This window comes from Pongo pygmaeus, chromosome 17, assembly GCF_028885625.2.
Source record: "Pongo pygmaeus isolate AG05252 chromosome 17, NHGRI_mPonPyg2-v2.0_pri, whole genome shotgun sequence".
Lineage (NCBI taxonomy): Eukaryota > Metazoa > Chordata > Mammalia > Primates > Hominidae > Pongo > Pongo pygmaeus.
Genome location: NC_072390.2, coordinates 62,887,679 through 62,912,249, shown reverse-complemented (window position 1 = coordinate 62,912,249; position 24,571 = coordinate 62,887,679). Strand labels below are relative to the sequence as shown.

Here is a 24,571-nt window from a genome sequence, read left to right as displayed (position 1 = left end):
GATCCCATCTGGGGCTGTCATCCTCCAGCTGATGGAGACATTGAATGTCACTCCCCCACCAGGCGGGCCCCAAAGGCGCCATTCTGCTGTCAGTGGGCTTGCCAGTGTGTGGTAACGTCTGCTCCCTGTGCTGAGGAGCAGTGGTGTCGTTAGCACAGACTCATGTGCTGCTGTGAGAGGAGTGGAAAGCTGAGGAGGTGGCCCCGTGCCCTGCAGTCCCTGGGCACTTGCCCACTGGCCCACAGACTAGGCATTCTTGCCAGCTGAGGTGCCAGTGCTTGGTCCCCCTGGAAGTGGACCTATGTCCCTCTTCCCTAGCTCCCCTGCAGCCTCACAGGAAGCAGGTCCTAGAGGCTACATCATACCCCACAAAGTGGAATGACGGCACCGCAAGAGCCAAGGCCTGTCCAGTGGGCTGGAGCCCACCCCTTCTCTTTTGTGAAGGCAGTTTTGCTAAGAGTATGGGTCCGGAGGGGCTCTGAGGGGTGAGCTGGCTGCCTTCTCCTTAGGCCATTGTGGCCCCTAAAGCCCAGCCAGCCTCATCCTCTCTGCTTTGGCGAGGAGGTGCTGATGTAGCCAGGAGGGGAGGGGTTAGGAAATGAAGTGGCCAGTACCCCACGATCCCACTGCAGTTGAGTTTGTCCCCTCCAATAAGGGGGACCCTGGGCCCATTTATTCTGACACTTTGTTCCGCAGGATTCTTTGAATCTCTGAGATGAGATAATGGATGCCTCCCTTTCCAGAATGGGTAACACTTTAAAAAATTGGGCATAAATGTTTTATTTCGCGTATTCAACAAATATCTGGTGCCTACTATGTACAAGAGACACTGTGCTGGGCGCCATGGACCCCATAATAAGGGTGAGGAGTCATGACTTACCTGTGGTTGAACTGAAAAACGCCACTGGCCCTTTGGCATCTGGCCATACATCATATCTTGACGCATGTATGATCCCAAACAGGGCAGATAGCCATCTGAGGCCTCAGTTTACCAATCTGTAAAACTGGAATAATTGATCTTTAAGTTCACCCTAGCTCTAGAAATTCTATAATTCCTCATAGCAATCCACTCCTAGGCATATACCCAAAATAAATGAAAATGGGTACTCAAACAAATACTTGTACATCAACATTCACAGCAGCGCTATTCACAATGTCAAAACTAAACCGAATGTCCATCAATGAATGAATGAATGAATGAACAAATTGTGATATATGCATTCAATGGAATATTATTTAGCCATTAAAAATCAATGAAGCACTAATACATGCTACAACATGGATGTACCTGGAAAACATCATGCTAGTGAAAGAAGCCAGACACAAAAGGTAACATGTTGTATAATTTTATGGGCTCTGTGGATCAAGAGGACAAAGTCCATCATTAACTTGAACTAAGCTCCTGCCAAGCCCAGAGCCCCCCACCCTGCTACCTGCCTATGGGGTTCTTGCATCTTCTCTGCTTTGGAAATTAGTGGCTCTCTCTACCACTCTGGTGTGAGAATGAAGGTTCTCCTGTAGCTTTCAGTTAGTCGGGGCAGTGCTCACCACAACCGTTGGAGCCCCCAAGCATCCCACGACTGCTCCCCAGTACACCCAACTTGCTCTTCTCATGCTAGGCCTGCTGCACCGATGCCCTCAAGGCTGACCTGCTGCTGCCGGTGGAGTGTGAGCCAAGGTGCCAGTACCAAGGTTGAGGGTACCCTGCCCATCCTGAAGGCATGCCCCCAGGGGCAGCAGAGGTCCTGGGGCCACACCATGTTGTCTGCAGAGTCAGCCAGCCACACTTTCCCACCTTTGTGCTGCCACCAAAGGGGCCTTGCATGTGTGTCTCGGAGATGTTAGACACAGAACCTTTGGATTTTCCTGGGCTCTCTACTGGTAGGATCCTTTCCCTTGTACAGGACCTGATATATTGCAGGAGCTTGAGAATTATGTGTTGTGTAACTGAATGAGTGAATGAATGAGTGGGTATTAGAATCATGCGAGATAAGCCAGAGGGCCATCTTAGTGACAAAATCCAGCTATCCCCAAATCTCCCATCACCTCCAACCCTGAGGGGTCTGAGGCTCTAGCTTCTGGCCTTCTACTTCATCTGTTTTGGGGAGAGTCATGGTATGGGGGGCAGCTTGTTCCTTCATGCAACAGATGCTTGGCTGCCTGCCTTCCCCCCCACCCCGAGACTCTCCCTGATGTGCCCTGGCCCCCTCTAATTCTGCATAGACATAGTTTAAACTCAAGCTGGAGCCCAGCCAGGTGAGCAGGGGAGGCTAAGGGACCGAAAGAGCCTTGTGGTGGGTCCTCCTCAGCATCTTACCTCTATAACCAGGGAGCCAGCAGGGTATTGTGCAGGCTTGAGTCCTGCCCCTGCCTGCTGAGAGGTGATGATGATAAGACCCAACTAAGATGGTGAGGACGAGGTGACCCAGTGCCTGGGCACTCATGGAATGCTCATCAAATGTTGCCACCACTACATTCAGTGGTTACACCTTTGGGGGCTCACTTCCCCCGACTTCCATGCGTGCATCTGTAACTGGAAGCAGCTACCCTCTTTGGTGACCTTCCGTGTGCCCTGACTGTACTTTGTCACTTCACTTCTCTGTTCATTCATTCAACAAGTGTTTTAAGCAGCTGCTCCATGCCAGGCCCTGTACTAGGCTCAGACTCGCCAAGTTGGATGGGGTGTGCCCCACACGCCCTTCCTCACTCCCTGGTTTTGTGTGTTTATTGCAGGGCTTCTCAATGACGGAGTTTGGGGTGTGAGCGTACTGGGGGAGTTCCGTATTGAATCACCAGTAGGGTGTTTTTAAGCACCACCCCCATCTCACCTTCTTCATTACCACCTCCACTTACATAGTTACCTTTGTGTGTGTGTGTCTGGAGAATATTTAAGTTTCAAGTATACCATACCTTATTATTAACTATAGTCACCATGACTTTTATTAGGTCTCCAGAACTTACTCATAACTGGAAGTTTGTACCCTCTAGCCAACATCTCCTCATTTCCTCCACCCCACCCCTGCAGGATTTTCTGATTTTTAAAGAGAGCCTGTATTGCCTTTAGAATAAGAAAAAAAATCATAGAGGAAGAAATGCTTTTTTTTTTTTTTTTTTTTTGCATATAACAACATATTGTGCATTTCTTTCTGTTCTGTTCCTGTGACCTTTGCTGGAAGGGAACTTAGGTGCTGTCTTGGCCAAGTTCAGAAACATGTAGGAAGTTATGGAGAAGTGTTAAAGCCAGGTTAGTACTTAGTTGAAGCTTCTTCCTTGATTGAATTAGATTTGTCAGAAAAGGGATCATGGTTCGGGCTTTGGGCAGGGCATAATGACTACATTCTCCTGCAATCCCATGGGTTCTCAGCAGAGCAGTGCCTTTTGGGACCCCTGGCTCCAACATGCAGGTCTAGAAGGTTCCCTGTGGAGCCCTCATAATAGCTGTCCCAAGGGCTCTGTGGGTCAAGAGGACAAAGCCCATCAGTAACTTGAACTAGGCTCCTGCCAAGCCCAGAGCCCCTCACCCTGCTCCCTGCCCATGGGGTTCTTGCATCTTCTCTGCTTTGGAAATTAGTCATGTGGGCAGCCACTCAACCACAATCTCAGTGGCTGGCAAGGTGCTTGGAAAGCAGGGAATATTTGGGGTCAGTGTCCTGGATATTTAAAAATTGCTTTTCTACTTGGGACCAGTGTCCTAGATATAGCCTGGATATAGAACTGCCGGTGGCCTTTGCCCATTGGAAACCCCCCACCTCCCTCCCCTTACCCTCCTCTGGGCACCCAGCACTTTCCATTTTTCTTTTCCAGGTCCTTACCACATTAAACCTTGTGGTTGTTTATAAAGAACCTGTTGCAACTACAAGAGTGTCAATTCCTTCCTTCACTCGTTGAGTCTCAAGTCTCCTCATAAATAAAATTAGAGACTGATTAGCTGCCTCCTAGCATTGCTGTGAAAACTAAAGTCAGGTCACAGGCGTAAAGTGCCTCACAAGCCACTAGGAACATAGAAGCGGCTCATTTAGTGGGGCCCCATTATCCTTCTGCCTTGGGGACAAGAAACATGTTTATTTTTCATTCTTGCAGCACCTTGCCCGGAGCCCGTCTCATAGAAGGCCTTCATTCGGTAGGCATTTCCTGAATTTGCCTGAGCAGGCACTGGGGAGGAACGAGTTAAGGGAGGGTGGAGTGAGGGAACAAACATTTCTTTGGCACCCAGTTCTACATGCCAAGAGGCGCTCTCTTAGGTGCATGAAGATGGATTACATGTTCAGCCCGAGAGCAGAGCTGGGAACTCCTAGGAGAGCAGGTTTGGGAGGATGGGGCATCTTCAACTGGTGTTTCTGATTTCTGGACATGCTGGGAGATTAGCGGACAGAGCAGGTGGGGCCTCTGAAGGCTCCTCTGTTTAACCTGAACATCCTCCCTTTCAGCTGCAGGGAGGATGACGCTGACCTGTGTCGTGTCATTTCTACCTTTCTACTTGGGGAAAGGTAGAAAGGAGTCACCTGCCCCTCCCCCACCCAGAAACAGGCCTGAGGGTTCTTGCTGTCCCTGCAGCTGCAGGGCAAGCTCTCAGATGCCATCCTGGGAGTGGGGAGGCAGGAGGAGGAATCAATCAACCCAAAACTGTGCAATCGCTAAGCCGATGATCTCAGCCAAGCCCACGGTGAGGGAAGAAGGGCTGCTCTGTGCTTCCTGGAACTCCAGGCATCAAACAGATCCTGTGAAGGTTCTAGCATGTTCTTCCTCTCTGGGCTGGCTGTTCCCGTTTCCATCTGGCTTCTCCTTATTGGGCACTGGGCTTGAAGCCCTTTGTCGCATCACCAGCCTCTTTGGATAAGAATGAGTGGATCTGCAGCTAAGACTGGAGAGCTTGTGTCCTTTCTCTCCCATAGAACAGTAAGGGCATTTGGGAGGGAAGAAATGACCAAGCAGAAGCCAGTATGTCTTGAGGAGCTGTTTGGCAGTGCCATCTACCCAGCACATTGATGAAGCTCAAATGCGTCCTCTTCATGCTAATGCCTATAGCACTGTCAGTGGGGGAGGCAGAGTTGAGAAAACACATGGAAGTCTGTATCCTGGGGAAATTGCCAAACGCCTCTTTTCTCTGCTTGTACCTTGTGCCACCTCCCTCTTCTCTGCGCACTTTGATAGATGACCTATTTTGATGCTGGCAAAGATGTGAGTTCAATTAACTAGAGGAGTCAAAGGATCAAGGGAAATTTGAGAATTAAAAAACAAAAGGTGCCAGTATGTTAATAAGTATGTGACCCATCACAAAAACATCACTGAATGGAAAGGACCTGGACAGCAGGAGAGCTGGGTGTCCGTTCCTTTAAGCCAAGCGTCCTTGATCCTGCCATTTTTCCTCTGTGTTTGCCAGGCTGCAGAGCTCTGGAACCTTCCAGCTAAAAACTGCTTTGATTGTTTTCTCTGCTCGGCCATAGAGAGCACCTTTGAGAAGAGGCCCTTACTTTTCTCTTCATCCTGTCACTGGAGAGTTTGTAGGGGCTGGAAACACCGGATTAGTCTGTCCCAGAGTTCTGTCTGCAGTTGGTCTGAGGGTATCATGAAAGCTCTCCTCTCCATACAAGAAAGGTGCGAGGAAGCAGCCTCAGCACACAGCTGCCCACACAGGGCTGTGTGGTTCTGAGCTGCTGGGCTCTCTCTGATGGTTCCCTTGGTGCCCAGTGGTGCTCATCCATTCCTATGACAGTCGCCTGCTGAGCACCTACTGTGTGCCAGGCCAGAGGGCCATGGAGACAGGGGAGGTCCCTGCTCCTCACGTGCAAGGGGCTGTGTTATATGAAGGAAAAAGCGATATCTCAGGAATGACTGCCCCCCAGATGGAGGGTGACCTTAGAAAAGGTCATAATGGGCCGGGCGTGGTGGCTCACATCTGTAATCCCAGCACTTTGGGAGGCCGAGGCAGGCAGATCACCTGAGATCAGGAGTTCAAGACCAGCCTGACCAATATGGTGAAACCCCGTCTCTACTAAAAATGGAAAAATTAGCTAGGCGTGCTGGCATGCGTCTGTAATCCCAGCTACTCGGGAGGCTGAGACAGGAGAATTGCTTGAACCTGGGAAGTGGAGGTTGCAGTGAGCTGAGATCGTGCCACTGCACTCCAGCCTGGGTGACAGAAAGAGACTCTGTCTGAAAAACAGAAAAAAAAAAAAGAAAGAAAAGTCACAATGAGGACTGAATACCTACTGCAGGCCTGGCTGGGGCCTGAGGGGCAGGGACAGGGCCTTTGCCCTGAGAAGCTAGTATTTCTTTGGGGGTCTACAGGAGACAAATCAGAGTGAGGAGAGAAAAGGGAGAACTGAGGAGAGAGGATAGGGCCTTGTGCAGAAAGTTGGGGAGCAAGGGCTGAAACGTCCACCCCAGGCCTCTCCTGCCAGCCGCCAGCCACAGGACAGCCTGGCCCTTAAAGAGAGGGGTTGGGGAGCCAGGGCGGAGGCCAGTGGGCCAGCCGCAGCCAGACTTAGCCCTGGAAATAAGGTCTTCTTGGGTTGGGGGAGAGGGAGGGTAGGGGAAGGAGAGGAAGAGGCTGAGGGAGGAGCAGAGCCTTCTCCCTGTTCAAACTCAGGGCCTGTTTTAATCCTTTGGCCCAGAAGAGCAGCCACTGGGAGCCTGTCCGTACCTGCCCGCACCCCTGCGCCTGTCCCAGCCCCGGGGACTCTTCTGTTCGCATTGTTGCCTGCACCCCACACCCAAGCCCACAAATAAAGACGGCCACCCCTGCCCACTGCCTCCCACCCTCCCCGCCAGGGTGACTCAGGCTGGGCGCCTGGTGGCAGCGGCTCTGCTCGCCTGGCCCTGCTCCGCTGCCTACATCTGTTCCTGATTTGCTGAGCCCAGCCAGTAGCCCTTTATGTCTCTGTGACCTAAATGAGGGTGGGGTTTCTTTCCCCTAGACTTAGAAAAATAATCTGCACACCCCCTGTGGTGTGCAGATTATTATAGTGTCTGCTTGCTTAGAGGGGACAAGAAAGAAAGCGAAGTCGGACAAGTCCAGTTTAATTGCGACGTGCAGCTGCCCAAGGTCTCCTGTCCACTCTGGCCAGTTCTGAGCCAAACCAGTTTTCCATGGCCAAACTGGGCCTGGTTTCCACATTGGTTCCTGTCAGGAAGTTCCTCCGCCCAGCATGTGCTGTTAAATAGGATCCCGTTCATTCCTTTTCCTCTTATAAACTTCCCTTTCAGGTCATCCTAAGGGAGAGTGGGGCTGTGGCCTGGAGGGGGAAGGGAACTCTAGGCTGCACTCCCAGAAGGGAAGTGGCTCTGTCGGGGAGGCCAGCAGGGGGCTGGCCAGGGTCAAACATCTGGGGTCCCAGCCCAAGGATGAAGCGGAAAGCGGCTGCCTTCTCCCCAGCAGTGCCGGCTGCCTCCTCCATCACAGGCGGCTCTTAATGCTACCTTTCCTCGGTTCCCCACAGGGAGGTGGGATTGGAGGAGCAATGGGAAAAGCATCCCATCCTAAAAATATCTCCCACCTTCTCCCCTCCTAAAAATATCTCTGCCACAAACTTCCCACAGAGTGTGAAACTCTACCTTCCCTATTTCAGTCTTTGCTTGTTTGCTTGTTGCAAGCGCCCCGGGGAGACACTGCGAAGCTTGGCCTCCTGCCCCTGTGTCTGTCTGTTGAGTCGCAGGAAGCTGGCGGCCCTCCTTCAGGAGTGGGACATGGGAAGGAGGCTGCAGATCGACCTGGGAAAGGTGAGCTGGGGTTGGCGCCTGAGGCCAACCTGGCCAATGGATGCAGCCACCCAGGGAGAAGGGGGAAAGGGTGAGAGATCAGAGGAGTCTCCTGGCCCTGAGCTCCAGGCTTCATATACATTATCTCATTTAACCCTTGACTCCCTTTTGTAGCATGGGTATTTTTATCCCTGTTTGGGGTCTTCTTACCCCGTTTTATAGACGACAGACTTGAAATTCAGAGAAGTAGAGTGTCAACTCACTTTCACACAGCTAGAAATCATGGCTGTCGGGTTCCAGTTGTCAAATGCTTTCCTCATATCCCATGCAGCCTTCATTCATTCATTCATTCATGCTTCATTCATACATTCACTTGTGGTAAAATTATACGTAACATAAGATTCATCATTTAGGTATATAATTCAGTAACAGTAAGTGTATTCACAGTGTAATGCAAACATCACCACTAGCCATCTCCAGAACTTCTTTAGCATCCCAAATGAAACTCTGTCCCCATTAAACACTAACTTGCCACACCTCCCTCCCCCTATTCCAGGTACTTCCCAGAAGCAGAATCAGTGTTTGTCCTTTTATGTCTGGCATATTTCACTTAGCCTGATATCCTCAAAGTTCACGCATGTGGTAGCAGGTGTTAGAATTTCCTTCCTTTTTAAGGCTGAATAATGTTCTGTTTTGTGTATATATCACATTTGGTTTCCCCATTCATCCAGATGGACTTCGGGTTGTTTCCACCTTTGAGCTAGTGTGAATAATGCTATGAATGTGCTTGTACAAATATCTGTTCGAGTTCTTGCTTCCAATTATTTTTGGTTACGTACTCAAAAGTAGAATTGCTGGATCCTATGGTAATTCCATGTCTAATTTTTTGAGGAACCTCCCTAGTGTTTGCCACAGCAGCTGCAGCATTTTACATTCCTACCAGCCAGGCACAAGGGTTCCAATTTCTCTACATCCTTACCAACACTTGTTATTTAGTTTCTTTGACAGTAGCCATCCTAATGGCTATGAGATGGTATTTCATTGTAGTTTTGACTTACCCTTCCCTAATAGTGATGTCGAGCTTCTGTTCATGTGCTTACTGGGCCATTTGTATGTCTTCTTTAGAGAAATGTCTATTTGAGTTGTGTTGTTGGGGTTTTTCTGTTGTTGAGTCATCCATGCTTCTTTACTCAAAATTATAAATGACCAGACGTTTCTTAGAGACTCTAATGTCATCATTATGTTCCTAAAGAGGACCCCTGGGTAATCACAGTACCCCCTGGATCTTCTAAATAGTACCTGTGGCGGTAGTGCCTTTGTGTAAAGGATGTTTTATTGCATCTGAAGTCTCTGGAAATCCATAGCTGTTGTGAAACTGTCATTTATCATAAACATATTAAGTTCCTACTGTGTACTAAGCATTGTGCTATAGATGTGAAAAGCAGTATGACATGCTCTCTCCCCTTAAGAACCTTAGACTCTGCTGGGGAAAAGTGGATACAACATAAAGTGATTTCTGAACCTGAAATCTCAACGTATTATCTGATGGAAATTTTTACTGCATTGGGCTGGGTTTTGAGATTGGCTGGGACCCCAGGGGCAGTTCAGTGGGGAAAGGGGGAAAACTCAGCCTCAAAAGGAAGCTAAGGAAAGGATCAGAGCAGAAACATGGGAAGGTCAGGATGGGGTGGGCTGGGGAGGCCTCTGGATCTATAGACTCTTCTTGCCCTAAAGAGTGGCGTGTTTGCACTCCTTCCCCCAACATGTACAGATGCCTGTCACTCTTGGTGGCTTTGCTGGGCTTCTAGTCCCTGCAGATGTTTAAGGGAGCAATGAATGGGGAATGTGGATGCAAACTACGGCCTCCTTGGCACTGTTTCAGATGGGGGATTTCCCTTCTCTAGGAGAACCCTGTGCTGGAAAAGGTGTGGCACCCACACTGAAATGGGGCAAGCTCTTCCCAGCTTTGTGGGGGCCCTTGGCAAATATCCACTGAGATGGAGGTAGTCTTCTTCCTCTTGTTCCTCCTGCTCCTCTTGACCTGGACCAGCAAGATAGCACCAATCCTTTTCTCCAGATGGCACCATTGGATGGCAGTATCTGAATGGCTTTCACAGCTGAAGGCCAGAGACCAGCCTACAGCTGGGATTCAGACTTCAAAGCTTTGGTGAGGATGACTCCAGAACCAGGCAGGTAGTCCCCCTCCAGGATGCCATGGCCTAAAGCATTTCACTCCTCAGTCACTAGGCTGTGAACTCATTGTGGCTGACACTTTTATTCGCTGCTATGTGTTTAGTAATGCCCAGCACACAAACCTGCTTACTATGCTTTTGCTGAATGAGTGAAGGGATAATTCCCTTTCTGCCTTTTTGATACTCACTTTGGTGCCCCTTGAGGTCACAGAGACCTGGATTTGACTTCGGGCTCTGCCACACAAGAGCATGGATGCTTTGGGTGAGTTACTTCAGCTCCGAGAGGCTCAATTGCCTCACCTGTGAAACGGGTTAGTGATTCCAGGAATCTTACCAGGCCCCATGGACAGCATGTACATAAAGAGCCTAGCCCTTCCCTCTCCTCCCTCTCCAGGGGCCAGGCCTGACTCCCCTGAAGCCATTTCCGTACTATTGTGTTCTCTAAGCCTGTTATCAGATCTTCTTTCTGATCTACCACCATGGCTCAAATCTTGCCCTTCATCCTTGCCTTTCTCAAAGACAAAAACACCCTTCCTCTGCTCCACTCACAGTGTAGCAGGGAGGCTTATACTCCAGTGGTTAAGAGCATATCCCTGGAATTGGAAGGAACAGGGTCTAAGATGATGTAGATATAGCACAAAGCCTTGCTCCTGATAGTAGAGACTCTGAATACACGGGGAGGGGGTGGGAGAGGATAGAGGGGCCCAACTTGCTTTCTTGGGCCTCTGTTGGACCACAAAGCACAGGTGTCTTGGGCATGTTCTGTGAGCTCTCAAGCTTTCACAGCTTCCTGCCATGTGCCCAGCCTGTCCTCTGTCTGCTCACAGTCCAGGGGAAGACACAGAAGAAAGGAAGAAATAACTCAAGGACTACATAAGGCAGCAATCTGGGCTTGACTGTAAATCCGGTCAGGAACAGTGATGAGAGACAGCAGAGGGAAGAGAAGCTAGGAGATCTTTCAAAGGGAGAGGGTGTCAGCTGGACCCTGGAGAATGCCTAGAAGATGAAACAACAAGGAAGGGAAGGGCATTTTCCGATTGTGGTGAGAATTGAGAAAGGTAACAGGCGTGCCACCCACAGGAACACCTGGAGAGGGGTGGGCCCAGTGACTGTGGGACAGTATGCTCATTGATTCAGTCAATCCAGCAACAGAAATGCATGAGCACCTACTCTGTGCCCTGCCCTGGCTGCCCTGGGGCCGGGGATACCAAGGTGGTTGGAGGCCGCACATACCCTCCAGGAGCAGAGGCAGCCTACCTGGCAGGTGCCACGTGCCCTTAGTGGAGATTGGGAGGATGCTGAGTTCATCTCGCTCCCTGAGCTCTGGAAAGAGCTTGTTCTCTTCTCAAATCATGGGGTCCTGCTGGTTTCTCCCACTACGATGTCCTTGGCCCCCTCCTGAGAGGAGACAGTATATTCTGGCCCCCAAATTCTGCCCATAATAGTGGAGCACATTGTGAAGGTGAAAAGGGCCTTGAGAGGTGGCCATGCTCAGAGCTGTCAAACTTTAGAGAGCAGCTGAGCAATGTGCTGGGGAGCTTAAGTCTGGAGATGCCAGGAGCCTGCCCAGGAGATGCCATCCTGATTCATAGGTCCTGGATGGGGCCCAGGGAATTTGCATTTCTAGTAAGCTCCAAAGGTAAGCTCCAAAGTGACTTGTTTCCTCTGAGAAGCCATGGCCCTCAGCCTGGGTTGCACATGGGGAGGCCCTGGGGAATTTTAAAACACTGATGCCCAGGCTCCATTTCCAGAAAGTCTAATTCAGCTTGTCTGGGGTTGGGGTCTAGATGCTGGTGTTTTGTTTTTTGTTTTTGTTTTTTAACAGCTTCTGCGGTATCTGATGTGTAGCCTGGGTTAAGACTTAGACAAGGCTCAGCCGGGTGTGGTGGCTCACATCTGTAATCCCAGAACTTTGGGAGGCCGAGGCAGGCAGATCACAAGGTCAGGAGATCGAGACCATCCTGGCTAACACGGTGAAACCCCGTCTGTACTAAAAATACAAAAAATTAGCCAGGCGTGGTGGTGGGCACCTATAGTCCCAGCTACTCGGGAGGCTGAGGCAAGAGAATGGCATGAACCCAGGAGGCGGAGCCTGCAGTGAGCCAAGGTTGCACCACTGCACTTCAGCCTGGGCGACAGAACGAGACTCCATCTCAAAAAAAAAGAAAAGACTTACAAGGCTCAAGTTTGAGTTCCACTGAATTCATCTAACCAAGTCATATTAGTCAGAGTTCTCCAGAGAAGCAGAACCAATAGGATGGAGAGGTGGAAAAGGAGAGAGAGAGGGAGAGATTGATTGATTGACTGATTGATGACAGAGTTTCGCTCTTATTGCCCAGGCTGGAATGCAGTGGTGCAGTCTCGGCTCACTGCAACCTCTGCCTCCCAGGTTCAAGTGATTCTCCTGCCTCAGCCTCCCGAGTAGCTGGGATTACAGGCATGTGCCACCATGCCCAGCTACTTTTGTATTTTTAGTAGAGATGGGGTTTCTCCATGTTGGTCAGGCTGGTCTTGAACTCCCAACCTCAGATGATCTGCCCGCCTCGGCCTCCCAAATTGCTGAGATTGCAGGCATGAGCCACCGTGCCCAACTGAGAGAGAGATTTATTTTACAGAATTGGCTCATGCAATTGTAAGGGCTGGCAAGTCCAAATCTCCAGGCTAGCCGACTGGAGATCCACGGGAGAGTTGGTGTTGCAACTTGACTCTGGAGACAGAGTTAACTCTTCCTCTGGGGACCTCAGTCTTTTTCTCTTAAGGCCTTCAGCTGATTGGATGAGGCCCACTTACATTCCAAAAGGTCATCTGCTTTACTGAAAGTCTACTGATTTAAATGTTAATCTCCTCTAAAGGTAATTTACAACTCCCTCTATTTCTACTTGACCCAGTATGTGGATACCATGGCCTAGCCAAGTTGACATGTAAGATTAACCATTGTACACCTGATTTTACAAATAAGGGAAGTAGAGAAATGGTCAACAACTCATCCAGAGTTTCATAGCTGCTTCCTCCATTGCTGTTTTATTTATCATGGACTCGTAGATTATAAAACTATGAAGGGATCTTCAAGGTAAAATCCAGCTCCTTCACTTACAGAGGGAAGCTATGACTCCAGGAGGCTAACCACTCTTTCCAAGTCATTCATTTTGGCAGGTAATAGAGCTATAGAGCTATAGAGCTAGGTTGTTTTTTTGTTTTGTTTTGTTTTTTTGGAGACGGAGTCTTGCTCTGTCACCCAGGCTAGAGTGCAGTGGCACAATCTTGGCTCACTGCAACCTCCACCTCCTGAGCTCAAGCAATTCTCCTGCCTCAGTCTCCTGAATAGCTTGGACTACAGGCACATGCCACGACGCCTGGCTAATTTTTGTATTTTTAGTAGAGACAGGGTTTGACCATGTTGCCCAGGCTGGTCTCGAACTCCTGAACTCAGGCAATCCACCCACCTTGGCCTCCCAAAGTGCTAGGATTACAAGTGTGAGCCACCACACCCGGCAGCGCTAGGTCTTAAACCCAAGACTCCTAACGTCTAGTGGCTGTTCCTTCTCCTCCACTCCAAATGGCAACACAGTGAGAGCTTAAAGAGAAGTGCCTTTTTCTGCACTTGTGAACATGCCCAGCATTTCTCAGGGCCTGTAGACTTGCATTTGAAGATCTCAGGAACAGGGGAGGGGGAAGCTATAAATTGACTCAGCCTCTAAGTAGAGGGGAGAGTTGGGAGGCCTCCCAGTGGCTGCCAACTCCCTGGATTTATATCCAGGTCCCGTTGTTATCTATAATTTTGTGGCTGCTTCATCTATGCTTGCATTTGCACACTTAATGCCATAATCTACAGATATGGTCTCTGCACACTCGCCTCTCGCTCAGCATTAAACATGGCTTGTGAAATAGATTTTGCTTTAAATCAAAGCCCAGTTATAATAGTTGATCTTGTTAGAAACACATCACCCCCACCTCCGCCCCCCAGGGCTTGGCAGCACCCACATCCGTGGGGTGTACAGATCCTTTGAAATATGCATGTGATGTTAGCCAGAGATTGTGTTCCAAAGAGTCTGGCTGAGGCAGGCTGTGGGCAGATAGGGGCTCTAGAGACAGGGCCTCAAACCAAGGCTGGTGGAGCCAGGGTGGGCACTAGCCCAGTCCCCAGGGATGCCAGCAAGGATTATGGAGCCTCAGGAGGTGAACAGCATGGAAGCTGAAGGTTAGGAGATGATGTCTGGCTGGCAGATGAAGGAGAGAGCAGATACCACATGGCAGAGACAGAAGACCTCCAAATGGGTGGGCTTCCTCACACAAGAAGCTTCCATGCACTGCCTACTGGGGCTGGATCCAGAACTTATTGGGAAGGAGGAGGAGGGGTGAGCAGAGAGGACAGAGCTGGCAAGTCCTGACCCTGAGCTAATTCCGAGGATGGGGGTGGATTGGAAGATGAGCCGCCCCACTCTGCCCCCTCATTTCTGTTAAGAGAAAGCAGGCATCCTCTGATAAGACCACTTCTCCAACAGCCCTAGAGGGAAACTGTGTGGTATAGTAGAGGAGGCCCTGGGATGCTGCAGCTACCTGTGTGACCTCATGGAGGATGCTTCACACCAGAGCCGGGGCAAGAGGTCAGGCCTCCAGGCTTGTATCCCAGAGGGCTCTGTCCTCTGGTCCAGAGCTTCCCAACTAGTGGCTTTGCCCCTTCACGCCTCTTGTCAGCTGAACAGCCCAGCAACCTCCTGAGAGCCCTCCAATTCCTTTGTGCCATAAAAATAGTGTTTCTCTGCAAATTCCATGACTGAAAAAGTTTGGAAAGCACGGCTCTACCCCAGTGTTCCCTGAAGGTGTGCTTGTCACACCAGTTCTGCAGGATATTAAAAGGCGTTAGGCAAAGCAGAAAGATTAAACAAGTTTGGGAAATGCAGAGTTAAACAAAGTTAAACAGGTTTCTTTACTATGGGCTTCTCAGGTGTGCGCGCGCGCGCGCGCGTGTGTGTGTGTGTGTGAGAGAGAGAGAGATTCATTGTGACTCTCTAGCAAGGCTCTGGTATTCAGGTATGCGCAACATTTATGTCACTCAAAGTTCATAGTTGCAAATAAGCAACACAAACTGCTGCTGCTAACTGTCACTCACTTAAGATTCAAGGTCCTGGCAGCGGGGTCCAGCCAGCTGGGCCTAGCGCTATGTGCGCATGTGCTCACTGGGCAGGGAGAGGGCAGGGGGCGCTGGGAGTGGAAGGAGGCCCCTCTTCCTCAGTGGGAGGCAGAGTCCTGCTTCCTACCATCAAAACTCTCCCAACAGGGCCTCTCCCAACCAAAAGGACATGTTAGACGTTTGGCGGTTAAAGTCTGTGACTGCAGAGTCCTTTCCTTGAGTGGAGCAGTGGGAGCTTAGGAGCACCCTGAAGGAGGGAGGCAGTGTTTCGAGAAGCCCTCTGTGGGCTTTGTTGCTTTGTTCCAGGCTTTCTCCTGCCATTTTCCTCTAGAGCAGAACCTCTAGGGTCCACTTTAGCCTACATCCTACTCCTCCCGGGGGGCCTTCCCTGCCTTGCGACCACCTTCTTGTTCCTGTTCCTATTGCCATTTTTCTTTTTTTATTTTATTTTTTGAGATAGTCTCGCTCTGTCACCCAGGCTAGAGTGCAGTGGTGTGAAGATGGCTCACTGCAGCCTCAACTTCCCAGGCTGAAGTCAGCCTCCCACGTCAGCCTCCTGAGTAGCTAGGACTACAGGTGCATGCCACCATGCCCAGCTAATTTTTGTATATTTTGTAGAAATGGGGTTTTGCCATATTGCCCAGGCTGGTTTTGAACTCCTAAACTCAAGTAATCCACCCGCCTCGGCCTCCCAAAGTGCTGGGATTATAGGCATGAGCCACCACACCTGGCCTATTGCCATTCTTCTTGCCTCAACTCACAGGCACCGATGGTGGGCCCAAGGTCCATGGGACAGGTACCCTGTATCTTCCAAGAAGACGAGTCATTGACATGATGAGCTCACAAGTACTACTATAGGACTAGCCCAGAAATCCTGAAATAACTTGGATACAGGATAAAAAAGGCCTTAGTGGTTTCCACCAGCAAAGCTTCTTGTTAAGACCTCCCCTAGTGGGAATTCCCAGTGGTTGGAATGGCAAGGTGGATGGCATCACACTAGGCTGGTGGAAGAAATATACTTTGGAATGAGCAGAGCTTAGTGGGTTGCCCTCCAGTTACCCCATCCAGCAGCTGCATATGCATGGAGCCAATCCTGCTTCTGTTTCCCAGTGGACTGGGGCCACCTTCTCATTCTTCATGGCCATATTGCTCAAGTTTCCAACATAATTATACAACTTTGTGTTGACATTTACTCGGAAAGACATGCTTAGGAGGAGGACTGGATTGCTAGAGATCAATATCATTATTGTCACTGTCCTTATTAATAAATATTTAATTATTAATTATAAATTATGTATAATTATAAATTAAATATAAATGCAAAGATATCATGAAAGTTTTGGGTTAGGTACAAAAAAGGCATTTGGCATGATTTCTACCATGGATGCTCTTACATTCCAGTCCTATAAGCTTTAGTTTTCTCAACATCTGCAAAATTAGGATTAACCACATAATCCCCACAGCCCCATACACCTCTCAAGACATCTCTGCCCAGTGAGCATCTGTTGAAAACCTGGACCACTTCTTGTTGAGAACACTGGCCATGGCGATTGGCCATTCTTTTATTTCTATAACACATACTGTCACCTCTCCTCCTTTCTCTCCTTTTTCTACACCTTCCTTTTCCCTGCTTCCCTTTCCTCCCTTTTCTCCCTGTTTAAATCTCATTAACTTCCCCTCCTGCCTTTCTTCCCAGTTCTGTTATGTTCTGTCTCCCTACTGTCTGCTCCTCTTTGCCCTAGATCCCTCTGGGAGCCCCAGGGCAGAGGGCTGCCCCCTCACAGGAGAAGTACGAAGGTGCCTAGGTTAAGCAATCCCTGGTGACAGCAGGAACTCTTCCTCTGGCATTGAATGGGACAGGACAGGACCTCAAGGGTGTGGGCTGGGGGGGAAAAGCCCCTGCGCTGTTTGTCTAGTGGAGCTGAGGTCACATGATCCTTAAGGGCAGTGGAGATGGGTGGTGCATACAAGGAGGTGGAGATGAACGAGGGTGACCAACCATCCCAGCTTGCCTGAGACAGAGGGGGTTCCCGGAATGCAGGACTTCCAATGCTTCAACCAGGAAAGTCCTGGGAAAACCAAGACATGTCGGTCTCACCTTTTGGCTTGGGTGGTGGGAAGGAGAGAGGGTAATCTCAGGGGTGAGAATGGTGTCTCTGTAATCCTTTCTGGGTTGCTGCCTGGCAGAGTCAGAGACTTTCTCCATCCCACTGATGCCAGGGCCTCCATCCTGAATGGAGAGCTGAGCAGGTGAAGGCAAAATGTGGGTTCCAGCACAGTCACTGTGGCTCCCTGTGCCAGGACAAGCATCTTGGCCATGCCTAAGAGCTCAAGCTGTGCTTTCTGCCACAACCAGGTAGACACTTTGACATCTCTGTGCCTCAGCATCCTCAACCATAAAAGGCCCTGTCCAGCCCTGACATCTTAAGGCCTCTTCAGATATTTGCAGACAGCGTTCCTAGCTCTGCCACCCGTGAGTTATCCCAGTTTTCAGCCCTTGGATGCTCTCAGATGTTCTAGAATGGAACAGGCCACTGACTTACTGCAGTCCTGAGATATGTGACTTGGCCACTCCTGGTCTCAGTCTCCTCCTAGGAAAATGAGGGTAAAAATAATCATCTCATAGGGTTAGCATAAGGATCAAATGAGGTAATGTGTGTAAAAGAGCCCAGCTCAATACCTGGCACACAGTAGGTGCTCAAGAGAGGATGCATGAAATTAAAGCAGCTCTAGATCTGTCTTGACACGCTTAGAGTTCAGGGGTTCTGACTGTGACAGGATCTTGTGTTGAGCACGGAAGTGATACAGTGCGCCAACAGCATGAAAATTGAGCATGACTCACGCTTCCAGCTAATCCAAGTCCTCCCTGGGGAAAGGGAGAGGGAAGTGCTCTCCTCTCCCCTTCTGGGGATCAAGCCCCTTAAAGGTGTTCCCCTCACCTGTCACATGATGAACCCTCAGGAACACAATGGCATGCTTCACAATGGCTGTCTTTGTTATGTTTTGAAGTTATAGCAATATTGAAGCAATATTGGGCCAAAGGTTTTCAGAGGAAATCCTTTTTATCCTGATTTATAAATTGTTTAATGAGAAGAAATAAGATTCTCTCATGTTTTCCTTGGGAGATTTAGCTCCTGTAAATTTTCTGATTTAGCACTTTGCCCTTCTTGCCACACATGAGAACAGAGGTGCGCTGTGTGCCCAGGCCTGCAGAGCACACATCAGCACTTGCTATTTACTGAGGACTTTGCCATTCTTTATTACTGATGCTCCCAGGTCATTTCCTCCTTTTGACAGTAGAGGTGATACTGACTATTTCAAGGTAAATAGGCCCATCTGTGCTCAACAAGTCACTCAACAAACATTATACCAAATGCCTAGTGATGTGAACCTCCAGGCTCCACTCTGTGAAAGGTACAGAGAAGCAACTCATTCTCTTTCTCAAGGAACTTACATTCCCGTCCAGTGGGCTCCATGCTTTTGAAAATAAGCATCCTTTATGGAGCTGAAAATATGTCATGGGACCCTGCTTGGCTGTACCCCCACCCTGGGTGATTCCGTAATGATTTTACCTACATTTGTGTTGAATCGATCCCAATCCCATCTGCATTTGAAAGCTGGCCATACAACATATATGTGCGTGAAACTCATTGTTGAGTATGCTGATGGAATTGGGGGTGCTTGTGGGCCTGAAGGCCTCCTGCTCTGTCCCCAGCTGCCTGAGGGGCTCCATGAGTGTTCAGGACTAGTGGAGGGAAAAGAGGGACTCAAAGGTAAAGGAGTGAGAGCATCCCTGACAAAGGAAAGATGAGGCCAAGCACTCCACATGGGAGTATACCAGGTGGGTGGCCCCTCAGTGCACAGACCACAATGAGTGTTGGGGTGAAGGTGTAAAGGAAGCAATGATATTTTCCCAGGGAATGTATAAATGATCCAGCCTTTGTTTTATCCTACTCTTGTCTGTTTCAGGAAAGCTTCCTCATGACCCTTTTCTCTGTTGAACTTTGCATCTGGGTACACATTTTTCCTTTCAGTTTTCATGATGAAGGTCCATTCGTCTAAAGCTCTGTAAATATTTCCAAGCCCTCACCTCCTGCCTTGCTCACTGCATGGTAAACCCCTTGCTCTCTAGTGGCCAGAACAGGGTCATACCCCTGTCCCTACCACTGTCCAATCCCACCCCAGCCCCAGCACTCCATGGCGGCTTGGTCATCACTTTTCAAGCAGCTGGGGTTGGACGCGACTGGGCTTCTCTCCATTCCTGGCAGCCCCTTTCACTCTACGGGCTACGGGTGTGCCTGATCCCCCGACACTCACCCTGCAGCACCCGCTGTGGTCTGCTGACCCCATCCCCAGCACCTCATACCCCAGAGCTATTTCTCCTCCTCTCCCCAGGCCCATCACAATAGCACCCATTTTCCACTTACATCTCCATGTGGTGAGGACTAGGAGAGAGGGAAGGATGGGAACATGAAGGGCAGGCACCTAATTCAGGAAGGTTTCCTGGAGGAGGTGACACCTGGGCCAAGTCTTAAAGGATGAGCAAGAGTTCACCCAATGAATGTGGGGTAGGGTGAGGAGGTTGGGAGGGGACGGCATTTTAGCTGAGGAGGCGGAATGGGCAAGGCCAGGCTGGTGGGAGTTGGGCACACTGGTGACATCTTCCAGTTATTGGAAGGTGAAGGGAACCAGCAGGAGGCAGGCAGGAGGAGCAGAGGGGGTGTGCTCTGGGCTCCCACAGTGAAAGCTGATTCACTGAGTCAGGAGCAAGGAAGAGGGAGACCTTAGTCTCAGCCAAGGTTTGGGAGCTAGATAGCTACCGTGGAAAGAGGGACTCGGTTGGCGGAAGTGAAGGGTGGCCATCCCCGTCCCCGCTCCCTGCATGCCCTGCCTTTCCTTTCTTCCAGAGAACTGTAGCATATTTGTTTATTCCTTCCCTCCTCCTCCTCCCCTCTGCTTCCCCTGCTGGCACAAACTCCGCAGAAAAGCTAAAAATTCCTCTCATTTGACCCAAATCAGAGGGTGGATGAGCTGGGCTTTATTACACACTGGTTAAAATGGGTCGTGTGGGAGAGGATGGGCTACGTTATAATTGTATCTTTGGTCACCTCCACCCACCCGGCCGAAAAAAATGGTGGAGCTGCCTCTATTTAGACACCGTTTTACAAAGGGTCTCCTCCTCCCTTCAACTGGTGTTTATTAGTCTTGAAAAATAAGCCTGCCTGCCTGGAAAAGAGTGGGAGGAGGAAGAAGCTGGGGAAGGGTCGCGCCTGTAGGGAAGCTGCCTGGGCAGGTTGGGGGATGGACCTCTGGGGACTGGGGTCCAGGAGGCAGCTGGGGAGAGACTGGGGCGGGGGCTGTTTTCAAAGGAGCAGCAACACCTCCCTCCGCAGTATTTTTCTTTATGATTCTTTAGCTCCTAAATTGTTCTGTGGGATTAAGTGTACCATGTATTTGGAATTAAGTATCAGGAAAGCTGAAAGGGAGGCTGTCGCTCTGAATTTGAAAGAAATATCTTTGAAAAGGGTGTGGGGCCGGTAAATAAATCTCTAGCAGCAGTCAGTGTAGTAAGAAGTGACAGCCCTCTCCAGGCCCTCCTGCCCCTCCCTCCAGGAGACCCCTGGCAATGGGTTGTGAGTCAGGCACACCATGGGACATTTGAGAATGCTGGCATTTGAATGCTCCAGTGTGCCAGTGAGTTGTAGGTCTCAGGTGGGGAGGTTGAAGGCATTCTGTGTGTGAGTTGTCTGCATACTTAGGAGGATACCAGCCAAACCAGAAGCGTGTGTGTGTGCTGGAGCCTTTTAGTTAACCCCTGCCTTCTGTTTGCAAATAGGAAGCTGGCGAATCAGTGTGGATTCTCCTGCTGTTCCCAACCCCCAGTAACCATGATGGGAGATATAGGGGAATTATAAACCACAGATCTTTACTATTTTGTTGGAGATACAAGATGACACACACAAAACCCAGGCAAAAAAAAAAATAAATGGACAAAGGCCAAAGGGTACATCCTGCTTCCCCAAGGAGTTGAGTTAGTTAATGTACGTTAGTTAGCTGTTGCTGCATAACAAAATGCCCCAAAACCATAGCAGCTTAAAAACAATAAATATCTCTCATCCACATGATTTTATACTCAGGAATCCAGGAGCAGATTAGCTGGAAAGTTCTGGCTCTGGGATTCCCATGTGGTTTCAGTCCTGAAGGTGACTGGGGCTGGAGGTGGGGACAGAAGGACCTACTTCCAAGCTGGCTCACTCACATCACAGCAAGTTGTGCTGGTTGTTGATGGGAGGCCTCAGTACCTCTTCGTACCTCTCCCTGGGCTGCTGAACTATCTCTCAACATGACAATGGTTTCCCCCACAGTAAGAGTTCTCGGAGAAATCAAGGTGAATGTGGCAACATCTCTTATAGCCTTGCCGTGGCAAGCACACACCATCGCCTTCCTGTAGTCTGTAGGCACATACACCAGCCCTGATACAATGCAGGAGGGGACTGCACGGGGCATGAATACCACAAGGTGAGGATCCTTGGGAGACATTCCGGAGGCTGGCTGCCACTCTCTGAAGTCACATAGGTTAGAGGAGAAGGTGTCAGGGAGGAAGTGAAATGGACTCACAAGGTGTCTTAAAGACCCTGGGATGACCAGAGAGGTGGGACTAGAGATGTGAGCAGCTCAAAGGAACAGGAACCAATGCAGAAATGAGAATGGTGTGTTCAGAGCCAGTTTAGAGACCAGCTTTAAAAAGACCCCAGGTCAGAGAGAACTGGGAAATTATATCTAGAACAGACTGTGGGGGACCACAAAAGGCAGACTGAGATGTCAGGGTCCCACAAAGGGAATCATCAAAAGTCCTAGAGTAGAGAAATGACAGCATCCAAGTGGGGAAGCTCAGCCCCTTACTTGCTGGGCCCCTCGAGTCGGTCCAACCCTTAAGAGCTCATTGGCCATATGTTTAAAACAAGGATAACAAATGAGTTACTATATGTGAAATAAGTGGTTAGCTGAAAGCAGTGAGATTTTCATTATTGTGATTATCATCATTTGCAGCCATACTCTTGAAGCTCAGATGGTGCTGACACAACATCACGGCTCTTCCTAGCACCTGTGTCCTTGGTGCTATATAGTAAATGTTGAACTAACAGATAACTGGAGTCATGTATTCTTCCACCACTGGAGGACCCAGCTGTGATGCACATGTGATGCCTATGTGGCCACAGGGACATTGCCATGCAGTAAACAGGTGCTGGGCAGAACATGGGCCACCTCTAATCTCCTGCAGTTGAATCCTACAGCACATGATGGCAGCCAGAGCCTGTTTTCATCCATTTCTCCCTTGAGCCTCACAGCCACCCATGAGATAGACAGCCAGTGTCATTAATTCCATTTTACAGACAGAAAAACTGAGACGGGTAGCTAAAGGCCCCAGAACAAATCAGTAGGCATCAGACATTAGAAAAAATGTCAAAGACAATTTGGGAGTCTGTAAAAGAAGGACGAAAATATAAATCATTCAGCATTTTTAATAATAATGGCTTTAAGATTCAAATACTATCAAAGAGTATATGTAGGAAAATAAATCTGCCTTCTACCCCTCACTGGCAGCCTTCCAACCTCTCCAGTAGGAAGGCTCTAACAGTTTAATTCATGCATCTACAAACCAGTATGTACACATGGTCATCTTTTTCTTTCTAAACCTAGTAACCATGCAGCATAGTGATAAATCTTAGACATAGTTCTCTATGTATCAATATACAGATATGCCTCATTCTTTTTAATGGCTGCATAGTACTCCATGATGTATCTAGCAAGCCTCTATTGATGGATATACTGTTTACTTCCAATTGTTGGCTATAGGATCAGTGCCACAGAGATAATCCTATATGTAAGTTGAACATATGGCAGTAGTGAAATTGCAAGATATATATCTATAAGGGTAATTGCTGAGTTATCAGAATTTTTTTTATTTTTGGCCCATCTGATAGATGAAACTTGAAATCTAATTTTTATATCTTTAATGCTGAGTGATGGTAAGCACTTTTCATACACTTAAAAGCTATTTATATTTATTTTTCTATGATCTTGCTGTTCATGGGTTGTTGTTTTTTTTGCCAATTTTTCTAATAAACTATAGATCTTTTCCTGATTTGGTGACACATGGTCTCTCTATATATAAAGGAAATTAGCCCTTCATCATATGTTTCAAATATTTTCTTCAGTTTGTTTGTGTCTTGATTTTGTCATGGAATTTTGGATGTACATAAATGTTTAAATCATTATTTAGTCAAATTTATCAAATCTTTTAGGACTTCTGGGTTTTCTATCTCAGCAAAATATTTTTCCTTTGCAATTATAAAGTAGTTCTTCAATATTTTATTTACTTTTTTTAACTTTTAAAGCTTTGCTACATGTATCATTTGTTTTGGTGTAAGGAGTGAGGAAGGGATACAAGTTTTATTTTGTTTTGTTTTGTCTCCTACATGGTTGCCTAGTTGTTCTAATCTCTTTATTGAAAAATCTATTTTAAAATACAAATTGAAATTCCACCTTTATTACATGCTAAATTCATACCTACATGAATTTATGTGAGTCTGTTTATGGACTGCCTGTGACTTTATATTGATCTGTCTTCCTGTTCATGATCCAGTACCAAATATTTTATTTTTATGGCTTTCTAATGTGTTTTCATATCTGGTAGGGCTGGTCCCCCTACTCCTGTTACTCATCTGTTTCAAAAATTTCTTGACTATTCCTAAATGCTTATTTTCCTATATGAACTTCAGAATCAGCTTATCTAATTTCAGTAGAAATTCCGATATTTTTATTGGGATCGTATTGCACTTATTAAATTATTTAGGGGAAATTGGCATCTTTACAGTATTGTGGCTCCCTGTCTAAATACAAGGTATATCTTTCCATTGATTTAAGTCTTAAGAAGTGCTTCAGTCATGTTTAAAACAGTCTCTGTATGGATCTTACACATTTCTTAATAACTTATTCCTAGGTGTTGTTTCTATTTTTGTTGCCAAGTCAATGGGGTCCCTAATATATTTCTGAACTTGTCTGTTATTTGTATAGGAAAGTATCCAATCATATCATCCATAAATAATGACTTTTTTGCCAACTCTTTATTTTACTTTTTAACCTTGTATTTCTTATTCAACATTTCTGATCTCGAGACTTCAAATGGGAAGCCGACCATCTAGGTGTAAGGAAATTCCTGAGCCCATCCTAGCTCAGCAGTGGATCTGCCAGGTTTCCTCAGTCCGGGGTGGAGATGGGGAGATTCTCCTGCCTTGAGAATATTTTCACTGTAAAGTTATGATGGTCTGGAAACCAGAAATCGCAGAGCAAGAGGACGAGCGGTGGTAGCTGAAGTGGGGTCGAGTTGGGGTGGAGGGAGAGGGTAGTTACTCTATAAGGTGCTGAATCAGGTGAACTATTCTTCCTGTAGGTCGGGAAAGTCTAGTCCTTGGTGCTGGGCTCCTGTGGCTGGGAGCAAATATCAGGAGAGTGAAGGCAGGCTTCTGTCTCCTAAGATTCTCACAAA

The 24,571-nt window shown here is 48.3% G+C and overlaps 1 protein-coding gene across 15 annotated transcripts in view; it reads left to right on the top strand.

Annotated features, from left to right (window-relative positions):
• ZBTB7C (zinc finger and BTB domain containing 7C) overlaps positions 1-24,571 on the top strand; it is a 385,273-nt gene that overhangs the window by 332,370 nt on the left and 28,332 nt on the right. The window contains exon 1 of one of the 15 annotated variants that reach the window (XM_063653651.1): positions 7,585-7,719. The exons of the other annotated variants lie outside the window; for them this stretch is intronic. The gene's annotated coding sequence lies outside the window, so the exon portion shown is untranslated. Of the gene's footprint in view, positions 1-7,584; positions 7,720-24,571 lie in introns of those variants that run through there. 15 annotated transcript variants of the gene reach the window in all.